The sequence below is a fragment of the Callithrix jacchus genome, chromosome 5 (genome assembly GCF_049354715.1).
Source record: "Callithrix jacchus isolate 240 chromosome 5, calJac240_pri, whole genome shotgun sequence".
Lineage (NCBI taxonomy): Eukaryota > Metazoa > Chordata > Mammalia > Primates > Cebidae > Callithrix > Callithrix jacchus.
The window spans coordinates 127,381,426-127,387,905 of record NC_133506.1 but is presented as its reverse complement, the minus strand read 5'-3'; the positions used below and the strand labels follow the sequence as shown (position 1 = coordinate 127,387,905).

The 6,480-nt window shown below is 41.2% G+C and overlaps 1 pseudogene; it reads right to left on the bottom strand.

The window, feature by feature from the left end:
• Positions 1–2,177: 2,177 nt before the first annotated feature.
• Positions 2,178–3,332, bottom strand: LOC100398706 (intraflagellar transport protein 46 homolog; annotated as a pseudogene).
• Positions 3,333–6,480: the final 3,148 nt, after the last annotated feature.

Below are 6,480 nucleotides of genomic sequence, written 5' to 3'. Positions count from 1 at the left end.
CTGACTCTATAATTGTTTTCTTCCTGTGCGCTGGTCTTCTCTATGCAGACAAATTGTGTTTGAAAAGTTGGTAAATTAGTTGCTTAGAACTGAAAGGCATGCTAAAATAAAAATGTTACTATAAATGGTGTTTAAATTCCCTGACCAGCCACTAAATGCCTCAAAGAGAAAAATAATAGAAAAGGGGAGGAAGAGTAAGCATGTCATAAGTTATTGGCATTATTTGTTTTAGTAAGTATGCGTGTGTAAATGTGCAAATATACATATACAGTTACATACGTGTGTATAACACGCATGCACACTACATATATTCTTATTGAGACAAGATCCTGTAATTAAAAATTATTGACTACATGTGAAAAATGACATTTTAAAGTTTTGTTTTCTGTGTGTTTTTTATGGTTAGTAGTATTTCTGGCTTTTCTCCTGGCTGAGGAAGTTGAAAATTATCATTGAGGAAATATGCATCTTTGTTTCTGGAAAAGCACTTTAAAGACTTTTTTGAATTTCCCATGGTAAGGAAACATTTTTATTCAGAAAAGAAAGATTTAAAGCAATATGGAGTTCAACTTTTCTCATAATTGTATAGTTTGTCTTCCTTGGAGGTGAACACAAAACTCTGCCAAGTGTTTCATTTTAAGAATTTTTTTTTCGGTAGGATTAAGGAATGGAAGTTAGTCACTTATGAGAATAGACAAGCTCAAGGATACCTTTTCTCTGAGGTGAGCATTTTGGTGGTGACTAGGAGATTAGGAGAGAAGCTGTCTAAGAGTTGGCCCCCTTTGATCAACATCATCAAAATCACTTAAGAACTTGTTAGAATGGTGGCATCTCAGGCTTTATTCCAAGAATCAGCATTTTCACAAAATGTCTAAGGACATGTATGCTTAGTAACATTTAGAAGGAACTGGCAAAAAGTATTTTCTATATAATAGAAATTGGCCTGTGGAGTTCAACAATAGTCACATCTATAATCCATTCTCTTAAAGGTTTACTGATTTGTGCTGTAAAAACAGAATACCATAGACTGGGTAATTTATAAAAGACAGAGACTTATTTCTTACAGTTCTGAAGGCTGTGAAGTTCAAAGTCCGAGTGTCTGCATCTAGCAAGGACCTTCTTTCTGTGTCTTCCCATGATGGAAGTGAAACAGCACAAGTATGTGAGAGAGAGAGTAAAAGGAGGGTGTTGAACTCATTCTTTGATTGGGAATTCACTCCTGTGATAACTCACCCATGCCTGCAATAAAGGCATAGTCCATTCATGAAGAAAGAGCCTTCATGATCCAATCATCTCTTAAAGGTCCCATCTCCCAATACTGTTGCATTGGGGATTAAGTTTCCAACACATGAACTTTGTGGGATGCATTCAAACTATAGTGTTCTTCCCCTGGCCTCAAAAATTTATGTTTTTCTTCATGCAAAATACATTAATCCCATCCTAATAACTCCAAGATGTTAACTTGTTTTAGTACCAACTCAGAAAGTGCAGAGTCTCATCTAAATCAGATATGGAGGAGATTCAAGACACAATTCATCCTGAGATAAATTCCTCTCCAGCTGTGAGCCTGTAAGATTAACAAGTTACATGCTTTCAAAATACGATGAGAGAGGCATAAGATAGACATTTCTATTTTTTTTTTTTTGGAGGATTGAGGTTTCCTTTTATTTCATGAAACTTGTTTGCTTAAACTACTCTTCATTTAATGCCCATTACTAAGCAAAGTTCCTTGTGTCTGTCTTATGCTCAGTCAACCTCTTCTCTTTCATATTAAAGAGCAGAATCTGACAATATGATAGAGCATTTGATTTATGAAATCTTGACCCACCAACTTTTAAGAATGAAAGAAAGCAATTCCATCCCTCCCCCAAAAAGGACATCTTTTAAGCTTTCCTCCCAACCTGAGTTCCATGGGATCTCAGAAATTCCAATTCTTCTAATTCAAATCCCCATAGTAGTGTAGCTGCATTAACTCCCTGGGGAGAGCAGTCTGAGGCAGGCAGGTTCATTAAACAAATCTGTGCAGTGCCCTCTGGCAGAGAGGGCAGCAGGACATACACTGCCCTTTAGCCAAGCTGTGGCATAGGCAAGGACATCAGGTGACTGACAATGATCTGTCCATCTCAGCTGGGGTGGAGGGGCCAGCTCAGCCTTGAAACAGCAACTTAGGAAGTGTCTCAGCTGAAGGTTAATGTGTCCACATCTCCAGCTTGGGAGGTAGAGTGGATGAAGGAGTGAATGATTTCTTGCCTTCAGCTAGAGCTTTAAAATGCTGTGAATTATTGAATTCTGAGTACAGGGAAAAGCAGATGGAGGGACTGGATCCGACTCTTGTAGACAGAGATGTCTATAATGTCACAGATCATGTCAGTGTAGCCTGCCAGGCTGTAATCAGTCTCTGCTGTGGTCAGGCTTACCTGTAATATCAGCACTGTGAGAGGTTGAGGTGGGCAGATTGCCTGAGACCAGGAGTTTGAGACCAGCCTGGGCAACATGGTGAAATTCCATCTCTTGCCCAAAAGCTCTTCAAACTCCAGGGACCATTCCTGAATCAGCATGTCAATGTCAGGCAGGGGCCTGGTGTAGTGCACAGTCACAAGGGGCTTAGAACGGTGTAATTCAGAGATGCTCTCAATCCATGTGTCAATGGCTTTGGGATTCTTTTCTACATCTTCCAGGCTCTTTGCTTTCATATGTTGTGGGATGTTGTGCTGCTTAGAATTCTCTGTTAACCGCAGTGAGAACACTGTAGGGTCTGACTGCTTTGTAGAAGGTTTATCCAATACCAACAGGCCAAGGTTGTCAGGCTTTCCATCAGGACATGGGACCTTTAAGACTACCTCAATATCCCCAATAGCTGGGATAAAATTAGGAATGAAAGGCTTCAGTTTGTGGTCCAGGTCAGTCAACTGAGGTGTGTATGTACTGATGTACTGGAAGAGTTCCTTAATCTCAGCAGAAACTGGAAAATGCTCATAATCTGCAGGGTTACGGAACTACTTCCAGATGGGCTCCATGCCCTTCATCATCATCATCAGAATCAGAATCCATTTCAGATGAATAATGCTCATCATGGTCATCATCATCATCATCATCATTTTCACTAAAGCCCCATTGAGGTGTCAACTGTGAGGTTTTCTTCTCCTTTCTATGCTTCTGGCTCTCTCTGTACCATCCCATCCTCTCAAGTCCATAAGAAGGGGTCCAGTGGCACTTGGAACTTGCAGGGGCAGGTCCATGTCTTTGCCTTTGTATCCTGGAGCCTGTGGCCTGCCCTCCCTTAGGCCCTTGTTATTTTTCTCTTCATACTCATCACTGCTCTTATCAACCATAGCCTTGTTAGGAAGATGGGCAGAACAAGGAAGCCCTTGGCATCTTGGGGTTGGAGTATAAATATTTGCAACCTTTTCGGAGTCATTAACCTCTGGACGCTCATCATACGTCTGGTTTTCAACAACCTTGGTCTGTAGCCCCTCTGAATCTGTCTCCTCTATAATGGAAAGAACCCCAGCTAGGGCTGGGGTATCACTCCAGGGTCAAGGCCTGGCCACTTTAGGGATTCCATGCAGAGCAACCATGACATTTCTATTCTTAAAAGGAGAAGTACGCAAGAAGTAAAGGATGACTGGTCCCAAGTAAGTCCAAAATTCAACAGAGAAAACAATGTTAAGTCTTAAGGCTGGAGATTCATCTCCTTCAACTCTGTTCCTTTGGTGCCGGGCACACTGGGGTGGCAGTTGTACTCCCAAGGTCTCAAGCAGCCCCTCCCCTATGGCTTTGATGGTTCAGTCCGTTGAACAGCTCTCAAAGGTTGGAGTCTCATACTTGCAGCCTTCCCAGGCTGGAGTTGCACTGTTGGTCCTACTTCTGGAGTCTCGGGAGCTGCTCCGTTCCTATGATTCTCCAGGCTTTGTCCTAGTGGAGGTTCTCTGTGGTGGCCCTGCTCCTGCAACAAGTCCCTGGCTGAGTCTCTGGGCTGTCCCATACATACTTTTGAAGATTAGTCTGAGGCTGCCATGGCCCTACAGCTTCTGCACTCCAAACATCTGCAAGGTTAGCACCATGTGGGTGCCAATGACATGGATGTCACCAAGGCTTATCACTTTCACCCTCCAGAGATGTGGCAAAAACCACGTCTGGGCCTGTTTGAGCAATAGCTGGGGCAGCTGAGGAGCACTGTGCTGGAATGTGGGGAGCAGAGCCACAAGAAGCCCTGGACAGTGAATGCTGAGGTCTAGTGAGCACTTCTCTGACAACCTTGCCCTTAGGGTCTTAGGTTGCCTTGAAGACCTCTGAAATTCCTTTACGTTTATTTTCCCATAGTCTTCATGAATAGAGTCTGGCTTCATTCTATTCATATTAATCCCTTTAGTAAAGTGTCACTTGGCAACACCCTTAATATTCTTTCCTGAACATACTTTTTTAGTTTTTTCAGGGCCAAGCTGACCGTTTTCCAAATATTTCTATTTTGTATTCCTTTTAATTATAAATTCTATGTCTAAATCATTTCTGTTTTATATCTTTTTACTATAAGTGCCCAAAAGAATCCATGTTTACCTTGAATGCTTCACTGCTTAGATATTTCTTATGTGAGCTATCCTGGTTCATTGCTATGAAGTTCTGCCTTCCACAAAGTCATAGGACTTGAAAACAGTTCCACCAAGTTATTTTCAAGTATGTAACAAAAATGGCCTTTACTCTCTTTTCCAATATCTTCTTCCTCATTTCCCTCTGAGGCCTCATCAGAATGGCCTTTACCATCTCTATTTCTACCAATATTTGATCATGAACATTTAAGTAATCTTTAAGAAGGTTTGGGCTCTCTCTATCTATCTCTTTCCTTCTGAACCCTCACCAGAATTTTCCTTAATACTCCATTCATAGTAATACAGAGTTTTTCAAATTCTTACAGCTTCTTCCCATTAACTAGTTCCAAAGCTACTTCCATATTTCTAGGTATTTGTTATAGCAGGAGCCCCAATTTTGGTGCCAATTATTTGTATTTGTCTGTTTTATGCTGCTGTAACAGAATGCCAAAAAATTATAATTCATAAAGAATAGAAATGTATATCTCATAGTTCTTGAGGAAGTCCAAGGCTGAGGAGCCCACATCTGGAGACACCCTTGTGCTGTGTCATTTTATGGCAGAAGGTGGAAGGGCAAGGAAGCGTGTGTGTGTGTGTGTGTGTGTGTGTGAGAGAGAGAGAGAGAGAGAGAGAGAGACCCACCTGAACTCATCTTTTTATTAGGAACCTACTCCTGTGATAACTAACCCACTCCTGTAATAAAGTCATTAATCCACTCATGAGGGCAGAGCTCTAATTACCTCTTTTTTTTTTTTTTTTTTTTTTTTTTTCCTGAGATGAAGTTTCACAATTGCTGCCCAGGCTGGAGTGTAATGGTGTTATCTTGGCTCACTGCAACTTCCATCTCCTGGAATCAAGCAATTGTCCTTCCTCAGCCTCCCGAATAGCTGAGATTACAGACTTGTACCACCATGTCCAGCTAATTTTTGTATTTTTAGTTGAGATGGGGTTTTTCCACGTTGTTCAGGCTGGTCTCGAACTCCCAACCTCATGTTATCCATCTGCCTCTGCTTCCCAAAGTGCTGGGATTACAGGCATGAACCACCATGCCCGACCAGACCGTAATTACCTCTTAAAGCTCCTACCTTTCCACACCATTGCATTAGGATGGATTTTTTCAATATATAAACTTTGGGGGACGTATTCAAACAATTGCAAATTGCAAATTTTCTGTGTTCTGTTATTTCTTAGGTCTTCAACTCCATGAGGAATTAAGAGGAAGGCCTCACCCATGCTTGAAAAATAACTGCTTCTAGTGAGTATTGTTGGTTCTTATCCAAACATTTTCACTTCCTAAGAAGTCTGAGATTCGCCTTTGCTCACACCTTCTCAACACAACCAGCAGCTTTTGGGTAAACATAAACCTACCTTAGCTTGAGTGATGGGTCCTGGTTGGTTAAACCGATCAGGATATATTATCACTTGGCTACGGCCATTGGTTCAAGGTTGGGTATTTAACTTAAGCCCACCAGTCAAGGTGAGTCTTGGTCCTGTTCTTTCGAATGCTGGCTCAGACACATTATTTTTCCTGTTTAACAAGAATCAGGAAACACATGGCCTTATTAACATTAGAAGGTTTTCATGACCATGGGGTCTGGAAGTAGAAATGGGGGGAAATCAGACTTAGGAAGAAGCTAATGCCTTGAAGGTAGAGTAAAGCAGTAGAAAAAAGTATGTACTTAGTGACATTTATCAGTTCATTATTTCTGAAGCCCTCCCTATAGATGAACTCTCTGTTATAGAAGTCAGTAAATCCCCTTTATTATGTAAGTCAGTTTGAGGTAAGTTTTCTTTCACTGACAGCATGAGGAGTCTTAAGAGACACAATTGTATAGAAAGAATGGCATTAGCATGATTGACCATCTATGCTTGAAATACTAAGAAACAACTTAAA